The following is an 18,403-nucleotide window of genomic DNA, read 5'->3' as shown; positions in this document are numbered from 1 at the left end:
ACTATAGTATTGAAATATTTTGCTTTGGCTAGATTGATACAACATTAGAAAGCACTCTTTTTTGCGGATATAATCGTGTGAGCTGATGAAAAGATTATATCTTTCATTTTCCGGATTTTTAAAAAAAATTAGTTCTTTTTTTCGGATATTTTTCCCGGTTTTTTGTTATTTTTATTTTCCTTTTTCCCCCTTTTTTTCATTGTTCTGTAATTTTTCCCTTGCTTTATCTACATTTTGAACTTTTTTTTGAACCTCAATTTGTGACCTTGGTCTATTAGAGTACGATACTCTGATTCACGCATAGATGGCAGTACCATAAAGTTAATTAACGCAAAAAAGACTAGTATTTCCCGTCTTTTATGATAAGTGAAACAACCAGATAAACTAATTAAACCATATTCCAAGGTTCATTTGATAAAATATAATTTAAACACAACCTAATTTCCATTCCCAGTTATCTAACGAAACGCCTAGCTCTAATGTCCAGTTAAATTTCTTTTTCATGGTTTTGAGCCAATGCTATTTATAAATAGTTAAAACACCGTATAGTTTGGAATTAATGGTTTTTTTTAAACTAAACTAGTTGTAAACGGTTTCAAAACCGTAAAGGTAAAAAGAATGTTCCTTACCGTAGACTTTACATTTAACCAATGCTATTTATAAATAGTTAAAACCGTATAGTTTGGAATTAATGGTTTTTTTTAAACCAAACTAGTTGTAAACGGTTTCAAAACCGTAAAGGTAAAAAGAATGTTCCTTACCGTAGACTTTACGTTTAATTGGATAAACCTAGTGGTTATTTTAATCAAATCGCAAAAATATCATTGAAATTTTCTTTTAATCATTTAATACTTAATTATGACTAAACATGTAAGCCAATGTATACATTTCTAATTTCCTATCGAAACAACCTAGTATTTACTTCTGAAAGAGAAAAACAAATGCTAACAGAACATATTCTCATTCATGAGAAAGGATGCAGAAAAAGCTGAATAGAAAACCGGCTTTTCAGACTTAAATCAGAAGCATACCACGGCATTCCTTGTGGATTTATTTATGTTTGTTTTCGACAGAAAGTAAAAATATAATGATACGTTAGTTTTTATTATGATGGGCGAAAGAAAAATAAGAAGAATAATCACCCATCTCAATAAAATCTCCCATTGCACAGAATCGATTTCTTTAGAACTACGGGAAATTATCGTTTTTCGTTGAAAAGAAGAACTCTCTCTTATTTGTCAAAACAAAACTTTTCTGGAAAAAATATGGCAAAAAGTGTTCTAAGAGTTTAGAAGTAAAAAGGATTGATAATAAGTTACCTTGTTTTAAAATGTTTCCAAGTTTTAATGTTTAGGATTGTTTACAAATATTTGTTTACGACAGCAAAGATGTATTTTCCCCATAAGATTAGTGATGATATAAACGGTCGAAAAGATGTTCAGTGGAAAAATAAGTCATCGCAAAAACACAGATTACATTTTAACTATTTTTATAATTTTCCTCCTTAAAGTATTTAAGAACGAAAAATAATATGAAGAAAAATATTTATTAATGCTCGTGTTTTAGAAATATATTCATTAACTTCTTATTTTGCTGTTCCGTTTTAGGACAAATAACTTAAGATATTACATAATGCATTACATTATACATGTTACATTATAGCAGTAAATATAATAAAAATAATGTATTTAAGTATGATTTTCATATATTCATGAACGTATGATGGCATGTTCAAAAACTTGTTACTTTGCTGTTCCTTTTTCACACAATCAACTTACAGTACTACATACATTGTAAAACACTTCGTTTTTTACGAAACCGTTTCCTGGAATATGCTCCGAGCTAACATTTCGTCTCAGTGACGTCTTCGAGGAAACGAATCTCATCAAAACTAAAAAGTGTTTCGTCATCCTATTTTTTTATGCAAGACAAAAGAAAGAAAAACATGATGTGACACTCGTAGTGCTTTATGGTACCTAACAAGTGGTATTGTTGATAATTTTTCCGAAAGTACCATACAGGTGGATCAATCTCGCCCCGACAACACACGGACAAGGACAGATAGAATAGAGAGAAATATTACATCCATGCCCGTAGAGGGATTTGAACCCGGGATCTTCCTGATATGAGGCCCTTGACTGCCATAAAGTCGGGTGGGATCGTTTAGTCTTCATTCGTAACAATCTTCCACAATTTACTTCGATAAGGTTCCGAGTTGAGGAAGCATTTGCGTCATATATTTTGGAGTTTGCGCTTTGTCACAAATCAGGTGATTTCGTGATGAAATGATTCTCAAAACTAAAGAAGTACAGCTCAAAGATTACTGAATCATCAAAAGTGAAAGTAAATTTTCTGAAAGTTCAATGCGATTTTTAAATCATAGCAATCTTCTATGTTATTCATATATGTATGAACATATGAAGATATGTTTATGAACGTATATTACAAAATATATTTTCATAACACAGTAACAGAAAATGATGTCCCAGTTGCTTCGGATTAAAAAAAAAATATTAGAATGCGAAGTGATGAGCTTTCTTTATTAATTGAAAGCACCATAAATCTACTCTTAAGAACAGGTTTTTATGATATTGAACTTGGGATTTTGATGAGATTTCAAAATTTTCGTGATAAAGTGCAATATATAAATGTGCAATCCAGAAGATTCTACTGCCCTACTTTCTACGCATTTGATACCCAATCATTACATTGTCTATAAACGATTTTTCCTTGACATAAGTCTTTAGACAATTTTGATTCAAGCATTGATTGATTAAAATTGAATTTCTCTGTCTTGTAAAAACAAAGATACATGAAAATATTTTACCATGACTAAATGAGAGATAACTTATAGTACTGAGTCAGAAGAATATCTTATAATACAAGAAATTCCTCTAAAATATGATAATTAATTAGATCTATATATCACTTAGCGTACGAAATAAGACACAAAGATTTCTAGACTTTCTTTGAATATTAAGCAGTCTTTTTTTTCCACATGATTCAGACTTATCAAAATATAAGGGGGCGTGATTTGAAAAAAATGGTCCCATTAGTTTAGCCAACTTTCTTTTCCGAGTCACTTAAAGTAATTGTTGATATCATTATTTAATTCTCATTTTATTATTTATTTTGGCGTTTTTCACAACATCTCTGAAATTTCTGACAAAGATTTTTCACTGATATTTGCTGTACTCATTTATTTAAAGCTTAGTTTTAACATGCGTCAGGAATAAAATCAATTATTATTATTATAACGATTTTTTTCATTTAAGCTACAGCAGGTGAAAATGTAAATTCGGACCTAAAAATCACTGAAAATCCTCAGATTTTACAAACGAATCGAAAGATAAAAAGTTTTTTTTAAATTTTTTTTTAATTCTGCAAAAAACTTTCAGTCAAGATATATGTAAGCAACAAAGATAACATAATTTATATTAGGTGTTGAGCATCAAAGTTAACAGTTAATTTTGAGACACTCTATGCATTTAACTTTGAGTTAAAATACTAGAAATATTGTTAAAAAACAAAACGTTTTGTAACTTTATAAGCAAAATTAAAAAAATACAATTATTTAAATTTCAATGTTTTGCTTGTAAGACTATTTAAATTTTAGAATTTAAATGTAAAGTTATTGTAAATTAAAATATTACGTCAAATTAAATCATATTATTTTAAAGGGATATTATTAAATGTAGAAGGAAAAATAATAAAATAAAATAATAATATATTTTTTAAATAATTTAAATCAGGTCAAGCCTTTTAACGGAAAATTTCTGCTAAGTTTAGAAACTGTTAAAATAGTTTATTCTGAGTACTATAAGTTCTAAATAATTCTATTTTTAACCTTTTTAGAAAGCCATTTTAGAATAATTAATTAACTTTAATAAAACTAACAAACTAAAAGTAATTATTTCCAAAACATTTTTTTGACCTAAAATTTTGCATACTCATAATAAACTCGATTAAATAACGCATTTAACTTATGTCACGTGTGTTTATATTTAAATAATTAGAAACTGGAATGCAACTTGATGAAAAAAATAACACAGGCATAACACATTTTATTATAGTTGAACAATTAAGTTAATTCATAAATGGATTACAAAATTCTGACAACGCTCTTAAAATGAAAGCAATTTTTCTCTTCAAAAGATAAAATTAGTGAAAGAACAACAAAAAATTAAACAACTACAGCAAACACACACATAAAAAAAACTGTAGTCTTTAGAGCATGCTTTTCAGAAAGCAAGATATTTTCCAGAAATCTTATAATGAATTTAACTCAATTGAATTAAGTCTAAAAAATAGCCCGGAAAATCTAATTCGGCTAATGAATTATCCGAACTCAATTCGTCGGAAAGGCTAGTATGGGGGAAAACTAAAAGTCTAATAGATCACGCTTATAAAAAAATGTATATTTATTTTCTCTATTCTGAATTTAACCTTAGATATCAAATGAATTTTCCTGTTTTGAATCATGAAACAAAAACGTAATTTTTTTTAATTTGAGTAATTATATTCATTTATGAAATTATTATTACTCTTAAATTAAATATTGATAATTGCGTGGCGCAAAAAGAAGACAATTAGCGATATAATAACAAGCTATCGGACATTACTGATACCCTAAATTAACGTTAATTAAGGTTAATAATTTCTTTGAGTATCATTTAAACCTAATTTCTTAATTTCGGAATTTTATCTATGTGGGTCTAAAAATCATAAGTAATTACTTTTAGTCTTACTAAGAAAGCAAATCTTAAAACACATTAAGTAATTAATAAATAAAAAATAAATTGATAAAATATTAAATAATTATGCGTTAATTATATAATTTATTTAGACTTGAACTTGGATAGAATTAAGAAATTTAAATTAAGTAATAAATCCCTTTAAATTGTGTCAATTTTCATTTTTCTTTACATAGAAATTTACGATGGAGTTTTATCAGGAGTGAGATATGTTTCTTAAAGTAAATTTAATGCGATGATTAGTTAAAACACATATTTGCGATAATCTAGTATTTTATTACAAAATGTTTTATAATACAATATAGCATTTTTCGAGATGAAACGTTTACAACAATTGTATAAAGACTAAAATACTATTTTGTGTTGATTTAATTAATATTTGCTTATGTCTTATTCTTTGACAAAAATAATGATTTTAATTCTGTCTTCAATTTAAGAATCTCATCTTTTAATGTTTACAACCTTTTCCGGTGAGGATAATTTTATTAGTTTGAATGTTTTACAATAATATTATCGTTTAATTGTAAAAGAATGAAGAAATTTCAATTTCTATGCTAATAAAAAGTTTTTAAAAAAATCTAAAATATTTTCATAAATTGACATTGCAAATTAACAAAAATTATTATAAAATACTTGATGAAAAAACGCATAAGATCAAGACCTTCATGGCTGATTTTTATGTACTTTAATACTACTTTCATTTTCTTATTTATATATTTATTTGTTTTGGAAGAATTATTCTCTATTTTTATGCAAAAGTTACTATACAATTTTTGATATATCATAAATACTATTTTGTACTGCTTTGAATGATTAACTAATCCTTTGTTTTGTTCTTTAAGATATAAAATTTTTTTGTTTTGTCCATTAAGAGGTGCAACTTGCTTTGTAAGATATATTTAAAAAAAATTATTTTGTGAAGTACTATTTTTTTCTGAAGAGTTGCTTTTTTTTCCTTTTTTTTGTTGAAAAAAAGCAGTTCAATGTTTTAAGAAATAAAAAAAATCATTATCATAACATTAACATTTAATTTTTATTAACAATTATTATTAACATTTGTTATTAACATTATTACTAATAAATTACACCTAATGTATATTATTTAAATCGTTCCTCGGATTTAATAACAAGGCAAATCAAGATCAACTTGACAATATTTATCTCCATTATTTCTCTATTATTTTCTAATTGATTTTATTTATTCCTTTTATTTATCTACATTAATATTTTAGGAAATCGAACTAAATGGGTGTTTTTATGTCCTTTAAAAAAATTAAATTTTCACAAATTGTCTAATACTTTTTTTGACAGCTTCAAGAAAAAATATTTATTTTTTAAATCTAACAAGAATTCCTCGCTAAATCCAAGCTATGCTCGAAATAGCAGGTCTTTATGTAAAATTTTTAAAATTAAACTAATCACGATTTTAAAATTTACTCGTCTAATCCGGAATCTTATCAAATTCTAATCAATAATAATAATAATAAGTAATAATAATTAATAAATAAATAATAATAATCGTGATATAGAGGAATAAATGATATAATAATAATTAGGACATAAAAATAATAATAAATAATGATTTTTAATTGATTTTTAATTAATTTGCATAAATTTTACTTAAAATTGATGAATATTAATAGTAAAAGCGATACTAAGTAATAGGTTAATAATTTTTTATCTAAATTTTTTTACTTAAAAACTTTTTTATTTAAAAAATTTTGAATTTGTATTTCAATATTAAAAACATTTAACAATATTCATATCGTTGGTGTAATTCAACGAAAATGGCCAAACTTCATCAATTTAAAAAATATGAAATAGTATTGCATCGATACGATTTTTTTATATTCTCCTGAGTAGGGACTAATAGACTATCAACAGCCCCACCCAAACTTATAATAAAATATTAATCTCGAAAAATGCACATTAAAAAAAATAAATACCCAAGAGAACATCTGAAACAAAACAAAAAAAAACTCTCATTAATATAAACCCTGCTCATTTACTAAACCCAACGGAAAAAAAAATTAATAACGTAAGCAAAAAGAAGCATTTCAAGCTAGAGGAAAGCAAAATTAAGTCTCGTCCAGACGATATCCTCAGACAAATACGATCGGCAGCAGCCAAACATGCAAGAGTAGAAAACATGTGAATGTTAAAAACACCCCCAACATTAAGCTTATTGTCAGGGTTCATTAAGAGGATTACCCCAAAGGCAGATGGGACGACGTTTAAAGGTTGGTTATATTATTAAGTGGCAACTCGGCAACTACTAGGAAAGATATTTTCGCTAAATTAAGTTATTTATAACTTAAGGTTGGCAGGTTATAATAGGTGTGCAGATAGTGTAGAAACTACTTATATTTAATGAATCTAGTAACAATGATATTATATTTTAAGAGACTTTTTTTTTTGCAGGGAAATACAAGGATAATGAAGCATTAACAGAATGATACCTTTTATACATATGATGGTTATTTTGTTTTATGCAGTGAACTAGTTAACATCAATATACTGTTATTTTGGCTGAAAATTTTGATACATTTCAAAAGAGCACTGTAACTCACTTTAACAGAAATGATTACGTTATTTTTTAGTACTTTAAATTGTTCTGTGTCATTGTCATATTGTTTATTTTTTTCTTTTAAGATGCTTTGTGTTATTAAGCAGAATTAAGTTGGATTCGTTTTAAAAAGTAATATAATTCATTTTTAATCGAATTCATTACGTTACTTTTGAGATTAAATTGCTTTTTGCCATTGAGCAGAATTGAGTTGGATACATTTTAAACAAAATTATTGAGTTACTTTTGTAACTCTCTTTAACAGAAATGATTACGTTATTTTTTAGTACTTTAAATTGTTCCGTGTCATTGTCACATTGTTTATTTTTTTCTTTTAAGATGCTTTGTGTTATTAAGCAGAATTAAGTTGGATTCTTTTTAAAAAGTAATATAATTCATTTTTAATCGAATTCATTACGTTACTTTTGAGATTAAATTGCTTTTTGCCATTGAGCTGAATTGAGTTGGATACATTGTAAAGAAAATTATTGAGTTACCAATACATTTAAAAAGCACTGTAATTCACTTTAACAGAAATGATTACGTTATTTTTTAGTACTTTAAATTGTTCTGTGTCATTGTCATATTGTTTATTTTTTTTCTTTTAAGATGTTTTGTGTTAATAAGCAGAATTAAGTAAAGTAATCTAATTTATTTTTAATCGAATTTATTACGTTACTTTTGAGATTAAATTGCTTTTTGTCACTGAGCAGAATTGAGTTGGATACATTTTAAACAAAATTATTGAGTTACTTTTGTAACTCACTTTAACAGAAATGATTATACGTTATTTTTTAGTACTTTAAATTGTTCTGTGTCATTGTCATACTGTTTATTTTTTTTCTTTTAAGATGCTTTGTGTTATTAAGCAGAATTAAGTTGGATTCTTTTTAAAAAAAAGTAATATAATTCATTTTTAATCGAATTTATTACGTTACTTTTGAGAATAAATGGTCTTTTTGTCATTAAGCAGAATTGAGTTGGATTATTGAGTTATTTTTCAACTTAAATTATTTTATATCAATCATTAATTTTTAAGTTATTTTATATCAGAGCAGAAATAAGTTGCGATTCAGCATCAACTAAAAGAGATATCTTCATCAAATTAAGCTATTTATAACTTAAAGATGGCAGGTTAAAATAGGTGAGCAAATAGTGTTAATATTTAATGAATATAGTAATAATAATAATATATTTTAGATAATTTAAAAATAATGGATAATGAAGCATTAACAGGAGGATTTCTTTTATACATATGACGATTATTACACTTTGTTTTATGCATTGAACTAGTTAATATCAGTAATAAACTACTATTATTTTGCATGAAAAGTTTGATACATTTTAAAAGCAATGTAACTCATTTTAATCTAGATGATTGATTACGTTACTTATTAGTTTAAAGTGTTATATGACAATGTCATATTGTTAATTTTTTCATTTAAGCTATTTTGTGTTGTTAAGCAGAAATAAGTTGATTTTTTTTTTAAAAGTTAAGTGATTAATTTTGTGCAAAACTGCGCTACTGTTCAGCTTAAATTGTTTGATGTTATTGGACAGAATCAAGTTCGACATATTTTAAAAGCAATGTGCTGCAATTCAATTAAAAATATTGCGTTACTTTTTAGTTTAAATTGTTTTATGTTACTGTCATATCGCTAATCTTTTTATTTAAGTTGTTTTATGTTATTGAGAAAAAATAAGTTGGTTTTATTTTAAAAGCAATGTGCCACATTTTCATCGAAATTTTTGCAATGCTTTTCAATTTAAATTGTTTCATGTCATTTGTTGATTTTTCATTTAAATTTTATGTTTTTAAGCTGAATTAAGATGGATTCATTTCCATCGAATTATTTGCGTTACTTTTCAGTTTAAATTCTTTTTTCGTTGCTGGAACATCTATTATTCTTTTTCTTCAAAATCTTTTGCGTAGTACTCAGTAGTTGCAATAATTAAAATAATAACAACAATTAAATAACAATAATTAAATAATAATAATTAAATAACAATAATTGAATAATAATAATTAAATAACAATAATTGAATAATTAAATAACAATAATAACAATTATTAAATAACAATAACAATTAAATAACAATAATTGAATAATTAAATAACATTAATAACAATAATTAAATAACAATAATAACAATAATTAAATAACTGTAATAACAATAATTAAAAAACAATAATAACAATAATTAAATAACAATACTAACAATAATCAAATAAACAATACTAACAATAATTAAATAACAATACTAACAATAATTAAATAAACAATACTAACAATAATTAAATAACAATAATAACAATAATTAAATAACAATAATAACAATAATTAACTAACAATAATTAAATAACAGTAATAACAATAATTAAAACTAAATAATTTGAAGAAAAAGTGTATTCTGGTAAAGGAATGATCAAAAACATTTTTAGACAAAAGTTTTTCTTCTTAGACAAGTGATATCAAATTAATATAATGGAAATGTCTGACGCTGCTTAAGATCAATACAGTTCATTTAAACTAAAAGGAATGTGAAAATTTTCAGTAAACTTTTTAATGCTCTTATGTGTATCTTTCTTTCAAGCAGTTGTATATTATTGAGCAGATTTAGCAGTTAATAAGACTGAAATTTTGAATAAAAAGTCAGATGCATTAAGAGAAAAATTTTATATGACTTTCATTTAACAAAATCATTTAAACGAAAAGATATAATATTTTTTTACGTGTAATCATTTAAACTATAAGATGTAATATTTTTTGCAGCATTTTGAATAGTTTTATATATGATAATTTCGTTATATTGTACATTAAATTATGCTGAGTTTTTACTATACTAATCTCTGTTTGCCTGTGTGGGGATCGCTGATAAATTTGGATTTATGAAGAATGTGCTGCAGATTAGGTCCTTAAATTACGCTATAAGGTTCGTAACTTATTAGATTGATCTCTTGTCTAATACTAGACATCCCTCGTTATTCTCATAATTAAAATATTAAAAGGCTTCAAAATAAAGGGGGGGGAATAATTTGACTTTTTTCTAAATAAAAAGCGTTCCTGATCTATTTCTGTAAAAAAAAAAAAAAAAGAGAGATTCGAACATAGAATATTATAATTGTTTTTAATAATTTTTATCTGAGAGGGAAAAAATATCCCCATATTGGCAATTTGTTTAAAATAAAATAGCTCATTACTTTTAACTATATATAGCGTCTGTTTCTTTTTTTTTCCATGACAATCAATTTTTTTCACAGTATGATTGAATTGATAATATAAAAAAAAGCTATAGATTGAGATTAAGGCACTAAAATTCTGGAATTTTCATTTTTCCAGACGTAAATTCGAAAAACAACATTGTTTTATTGCATTGTTATTGTTAAAACATTGTTATTGTTAAATAAAAAAAAACTTTAGATTGAGATTAAGGCACTAAAATCCTGGAATTTTTATTTTTCCAGACGCAAATTCGAAAAACAACACAGTTTTACAATAAGCTAATTTTATGAGCCCCTATTTTCAACTATTCAATTTTATTTCATAAGAAATCACTTTCGATTAAATATACATTTCAAACTGTTGTCAATTTTTTTTAAATATTTAAGAAGCTTTTTATATTTTAAAAACATATTAGGAGTAGTGAGTAATTTTTAATATTTAATACTAATATTCAATGCAAAAAATGCCAGCATTTTTCACGGATATTATCCGTATATTTGACGGTTAAAACTATTTTGTTGACGAAACAGTTTTTCGCTGTTTTTCACCTTAATCAAAAGCGGAATAAAACTATCACCAGAGAATATACATCGGAGAAGAAGGCTAGCTTCCATAAACATAATGCAAACTAGTCCCCCAAGGGTTTCATGTGGTCCCTGAGCATAAAGGTAAAAACAACATTTAGGGATACAGCAGCAAAGGTTCTTGAATCGGGTTTGCTCCCTCCTCTCCTGCCAACCACCACTGGGGTGGGGGTGGCGAAGAAGAGTTTTTTCTTTCCATTTATTGTTGGTTTGCTCAGCATTTTCTGCGTTGCTTAAAGAGATAGAGTACTTGCTTTCCAACGAGAAAACTCCAGGTTCGAATCCCAGGATGACTCATCATCATCATCATATCTGGCTAGACAGCCCAGGGTGGGCCAGTGCCTTCCTTTGAATTCGAATCCACTTCTCTCTACTCTTGACATTTGTACGCCAGTTTTTCTCCTTTAGAGATCAGTCTCAACTAAATCCAGCCATCTCAGCCTGGATGACTAATCGATGCGAATCAGGTTTAGATTTACTTTGTATAGATTTACTTTGTAACTTTTACCTAAAAAAACTTGTTGTGGTTTGGTGAAAAACAATTCTGACTACAGATTTTATTCGTAATTTTTAAGGAGAAATTTGTTTTAGTAGCGTAAAAAACCTTTGTGACTACGGATTAACTTAGCAACTTTACAGAAAAAAATGGTAAAAAAACACGCTGAGGTTCACTTCGTAAGTTTAATTGTTTTACACAATCAACACAGCTGCCAATTTAAAACCGTTAATTTTACGGTATTTTAATTTCAGTGAAGAAACACATTTCTTTTATTCTATAGAGAAAATTGTTAAGTACAAATGAAATTTAAAAAAATAACATTATTACTTTGAAAATAATTCGTATAAATTTTTTTTTCTGCATTTGATTAACCAGAATTATTGAGCGTTGCCTTAAACTTATGGTCGATTTAAGCTGGCTTAGGAGCGTATGATGGAGTTATCAAAAACAGGAATTAATGAGCTTTTAATGAAGATTTAAAGAAAATAAACTCTGGACTATTAAACATCGCATTTTAAGTAAATCCGCTCCGAGAAGAATTTATAAACACTTAAAAGGCGAGCAAATTTCAAACTTCTTCAAAAGAAGAGTAAATTAACCCCTGCACTTTTCACGACAGGCATAAAATTTAACTCCTGTGCGAATAGATACATCTTATGACGGGGGACAGAAATGAGGGGGGAGGGGGGAGCAGAAAAAATTAACTGATATAGTGACTCTACAAACGATAAAAAATTCAATATCGACTTTAACAATTATCGGACGATAAGGAATGTTAAACGTTAAAAATAAAATTAATTATATAAAGCTAAAAACTTGCAGCTTAGCACAGCATCTTTGCTTTTTACTTATTGAGATAGAGTAATTTTTTACTCTTTTTACTCGATGCAAAAGCATCCGGCAGGCTATCTTTGGCAACGAAATGAAGCAGTTAGTAGAAGAAAAAAAAAAAGAACGAAAAAAAAGCGAAAAAGCCTTTCGAACTTTTTAATGGTATGCATAATTAAAATATTTTCATGCTCCTGACATTAATATTCAAGGCGTAATTAAAAAACTAATAAAGCTCTAGCTTCGTTTAAGTAATTTTAATCAATAAATATAAATGTTTTAAGCGTCAGATTTTTGTTATCCTCTGGATTATTTTTATTTTCGAAATTATTTTTTTTTTGTTCTGTTCCATCGAAGGTTTTGTTGGAGCACGGCTTTTTCTTTTAAGTCTACTAATAGCCTTAAAGAATCTCGCAGGCTTTAAATTTAAAATTGAGATAATTAAGAAAAATGACGGCGTATAACGAACAACAGCGGAGGGAAAAAAAACAAAGAAGGAAGCTAAAACTTTCCAAAAAATGCGAAACAAAAATTTTTATTCTTAGCGGATGAACAGAATAACTTTAATGAGACGGCTGGGAAAAAAATTCTACCCCCGTGAAATTCCAGCAGGCGTTTTATGAATTTCAAAGCATATCGCGATATTAGAAAAAAATAACGAAGTAATTTTAGAAAAAAATTTAAATCGATCCACATAAGTGAGATAAACACATTCTTGTTATTCAACGAGCCAATATCTAGAGAGGTGATGTATCAATTGCTATACTTTACACTTGAATTCCTTTTTTCTTTGAAATTAGTCGAATAAAATACAACTTGCTAGAATGTTTTTTCTCAAATCTAAAAACAAATATTTAATTCACTTAATTTATTTTTTTACAACTATTATTTATGAGACAAAATAATAATGAAATAAAGAATGAGTATTAAAAAATTACAATTAAACATAAAAATTATAATTTAAAAAAGTAAATACAATTCGAACTGAAGAGCACTTTAAATTTAATAAACTAATAAAACAGAACACAGCATTTAAAAGTAAGAATAGTGTAGTTTGTAAATTGTGTTCGGCTTTACATATGAGACACCATTCGTTCGAGTTCTTTGGTTTAAAACTAGCTTTATAAAGTAAAGCTGTATACAGCGTATAAAGGAACATATAGTACAGATAATACTTTCTTCCGTTGGTTTCTAAGATAGATACGTGATACTTCATTCGTTCTTCGAGTTCTTTGTTTTAAAACTAGCTTTATAGAGTAAAGTTGAATACAGCGTTACTCTATAAAGCTAGTTAGTATAAAGCTAGTTATATTAGAAAAAAATAACGAAGTAATTTTAGAAAAAAATTTAAATCGATCCACATAAGTGAGATAAACACATTCTTGTTATTCAACGAGCCAATATCTAGAGAGAGGTGATGTATCAATTGCTATACTTTACACTTGAATTACCTTTTTTCTTTGAAATTAGTCAAATAAAATACAACTTGGTAGAATTTCTTTTTTCAAATCTAAAAACAAATATTTAATTCACTTAATTTTTTTTACAGCTATTATTTATGAGACAAAATAATAATGGAAATAAAGAATGAGTATTAAAAAATTACAATTAAACATAAAAATTACAATTTAAAAAAGATTCGAACTAAAGAGCACTTTAAATTTAATAACCAGCTCAATCTAATAAAACAGAACACAACATTTAAAAGTAAGAATAGTGAAGTTTGTAAATTGTGTTCAGCTTTACATATGAGACACCATGTGTTCGAGTTCTTTGTTTTAAAACTAGCTTTATAGAGTAAAGCTGAATACAGCGTGTAAAGGAACATATAGTAAAGCTAATACTTTCTTCCGTTGGTTTCTGAGATAGATACGTGATACTTCATTCGTTCTTCGAGTTCTTTGTTTCAAAACTAGCTTTATAGAGTAAAGCTGAATACAGGGTATAAAGGAACATATAGTAAAGCTAATACTTTCTTCCGTTGGTTTCTGAGATAGATACGTGATACTTCATTCGTTCTTCGAGCTCTTTGCTTTACAACTTTACAAAATAAAGTAGGACATAACGCAAAAAGGCACAATCGTGTTTTTCTTCCCATGCTGAGTTCCGTTTTAAATACACTGAAGAGCCATTACATTATGACCATCCTCCTTCCATAACAATGGGCTCACCCAGGTTTTCATGGTTTCTCGCCCAGGAACCATGTTATCATGGGGCACATTAGGACCCATAATCCTCATAGAACAATCCTTGACGTCTGTAAGCTACTTGAACATAGTTGCAGACCAGGTTCACCCATTCATGGCAACAGTTTTTCTTCCTGCGGGGGATGGTGTTTACCAACAGAATAATGCACCATGTCATGAGGGTCGAATCGTTGAGGAACATTCCTGTGACTTTCAAGTCATATCTTAGCCCCCAAATTCACCTGACCTTAATCCAATAGAGCATTTGTGGTCCTACTTGGAAAACCAAATTCGTGCTGCCACGCTACCCCCTCGTAATGTGAGGGAATTGCAGGACCAGTTGGTGAGCGCTTGGTACCAGATACCTCAGACTACCTATCAGCATGTTGTGGAATCAACGCCACGGCGGGTGCTAACAGTTTTGAGGGCTAAAGGTGGTCCTACATGTTATCAGCAGGGTGGTCAAAATGTAATGGTTTTTCGGTGTACATACATGAGATATCATTCGCTCTTCGAGTTGTGTCTTAAACCAACTCTATTCGAAAAAGTAGAACACAACGTTTAAAAGCACAGATTGTGCAGTTAATATTTTTAGTTGTTGTTGTATATTATAATGTCTGTTTTACATACAGGATATATCATTCATTTTTCGAGTTGTGTTATAAGCCAACTAAATCCAAAAAAGCAGAATTCGACGTATAAAAGCACAGATCCTGTAGTTTATGCTTTTTTGTATGCTATGTTCTGTCTTACGTACATAAGATATTCACTGTCTTAGTTCTACGTTTTAAACCAACCCTATACACAGAAGCAGAACCAAATGTATAAAAGCACAGATCGTGTAGTTCATGCTTAATTAGTATGTTATTGTGTTCGGCTTTAGATACATGAGATATTATTCGTTCTTTGAGTTCTGCGGTTTAAAAATAACTCTAACCAAAAAAGCAAAATACAACGTATAAAAGTATAAAAAGTGTAGTTAGCGCTTCTATACTGTTTAGAGCATCTATACTATACTTTAAAATATGTAGGATACCATTCGTTCTTCGGTTTTTTTAAACCAGCTCTTTCTAATGAAACATTATACTTAACAAATCAAAGCACAGATATTGTAATTTGGGGCTTAGCGTGTTCTATTTTGCTTTTCATCACAGATATACCTTTTTTTTTTCTTCTGACAGATTTATCCAGTTTCAAAAGCTTCAGTTTTCATAGAAATTAAAAAAAGCATTTCAAAGTTAGTAAGTTTTGCTAAACTTTTATAAGAATCAATTTTGTTTTGTAAATTCATGTAGAAAAAAAATGCAATGTCTGCTCAATTTTGTGTTGAAGTATTATTTTTTTTCAGAGAGAAATATAAATATATAAAAACTTGTTCTTAGAAAACGTTACGTGTTCCTTATTGGTAGATTTTTTATTTATTTATTTATTTACTAAAATACTTTAAAAATGGGAAATTAGTCAATAATATGTTTAAAAGCTGGAATTACAAAAGCAAGCTTTTTAAACTATAGAGATATCCCTTTTTAACTAATTAAATTTTAACTGCTTACATATTTAAACAAATACGCAAGTATAATATTACAAACATCTCTCTTTGACTTTATTATCATACAATTTTGTATATTAATGCATTTTAAAAATTTTATTTACAAATTTTATTTATAAATAAATTTTAATTTATACAATTTTAATAATTTATAGATATAGTTTTTTTACTTATTTGTACTAAAGTTTCTTTTATTTGAGGCAGGAAATAAGAAGGGAATTTGAAATTTATCTTTAAAGACTGGCAAAAAAATAACAATGTTGTTTTTAGCATGTTTCACAAAGAGCAAAAACAAAATAAAGTAATTACAAAAGAGTTTGGTTTCAAATTAATTAAATGCTAGAGAGTTTTAAATAGATTTTAAAATTTCAAACTGATAAGAACGAATTTCTATAACAATCAAGAAAACGAACTTTTTTTCCTTTTTTATTCACAATTTTTTTTCTTCTTACAGAAAAAAAAACTCCAAGACTATGTGTGAAAAAACTCAAAGAAAAAAAAATGCGTTTCGCCTCTTAAAATCGAAGAAAAAAAACCCTTACAAAGGGTCAGGCTGCTTTAAAGTGGCAAAAATAATGGTTTCTGGAGAAATTTTCTATGAATATATTTTTAAATATATTTTTGACGAATTTATTTATATTATTTTCAATATATATATATATATATATATATATATATATATATATATATATATATATATATATATATATATATATATATATATATATATATATATATATATATATATATATATATATATATATATATATATATATATATATATTCATTCTTAAGATAGTTTTAGAATATTATGAACTATATTATTAAAAAAGGTTTAAAATGGATTATTAACAATAATAAATTTATGAGATTTTATTAAACAGAACAAAATTAAATCTATTGCGAACTTCGATTTATTATTTATTTAAAATAATTTTATGATGACGTTTTTGTGTAAAAAAATGCTAAATATGATAGGCTTTTATTGAAGAATATTTATTATAGGATTTGAACAAAAACATAACAAATAAAAAAGTATGAAACTCGTAATCCCATTAAGTTAACACAAACCAAATTTAATACGGCACTATATTATTACATGGTTATTAAATCGTAATACAATTTTCAAAGAAACTCAATTACGATGTTGTTATTGCACAGGTAAAGTAATAAAATTAATTAATTAACAAACCGTAAAAGTTTACAAGATCTTTGTGTATTGCAATTTCGCATTGAACAAAAGCAATCATATATCAAAAGTTATTTAAGGCGTTCTTTTTAATATCTTACTCCTTCTTTAAATAACCCCAGAATTAAAATTATTAAGGGTAAATTTTCGGAAAGCAGAAATTTTACTTAGTTAAAACTAAGTTAATACTTAAACTTACCCTCTAGCTAGTGATTATACTATTTTTGTTAATATAACCCCGAATTTTTATGAATTGAAAAGTTAATTTGGCAGAAAAAGTGAAACTCAAAAGCAGGGTGAAAAAAAGAACAAGATTTTACCGGATAATTGTCGAAAGTGGTGATTATTTGATAATAAGAATAGACTTGCAACTACAAATTAAGGTAGAATTAGAAGAATATTTTAACTTTGTAACAAAGAAAGAAACGAATAGGTGTGGTTTAAATTAATGATATTGGCATTCTTTTGGAGATGTTAGCCCCAAAGATTTATTTTTTATGAGCGTAGCTAAAATGGAAATATCTTAGAGTAAGTTTTTTTTTTTCAATGAATGCTCGCTCGCATGTGATTTATTACATTTTAAATTTATTGCCTTTTGTGAAAAATATTTATGATAAAGAACCATCGATTATTTCATAAAGTCATTAATCCGGATAAAAATGGATTAATTAAATGGATTAATAATTAAATTCGGATTAGGTACTGGGGAATTGTAATTAATTTTTGTTACTATATTTTGGACTTTAATAGCTAATTGCGAAGTTCGAAATGATATTTTATTACATTTAAATAATGTGAAAGTGTTTTCCATACATTTAATATTTAATAATAATTACACAAAATAATATTCAATGTATTTTTAATTCAAAAGTTAGTATCTTTTTGTATTTTATAAATATTTTATTCTTGTTCTTAGTACTTTTAATTGAAAAGAAATACAAAGATTTTGTGAAAATGTATCGAAATCGATTTTGTGCAGGGTAGTTTTATGTGAGAGTTACTATTTTTTTAACAATGGAATAGC

The sequence above is a fragment of the Parasteatoda tepidariorum genome, chromosome 7 (genome assembly GCF_982258835.1).
Source record: "Parasteatoda tepidariorum strain Cologne lab strain chromosome 7, Ptep-v5.0, whole genome shotgun sequence".
Classification (NCBI taxonomy): domain Eukaryota; kingdom Metazoa; phylum Arthropoda; class Arachnida; order Araneae; family Theridiidae; genus Parasteatoda; species Parasteatoda tepidariorum.
Note: the sequence above shows the minus strand (reverse complement) of the source record.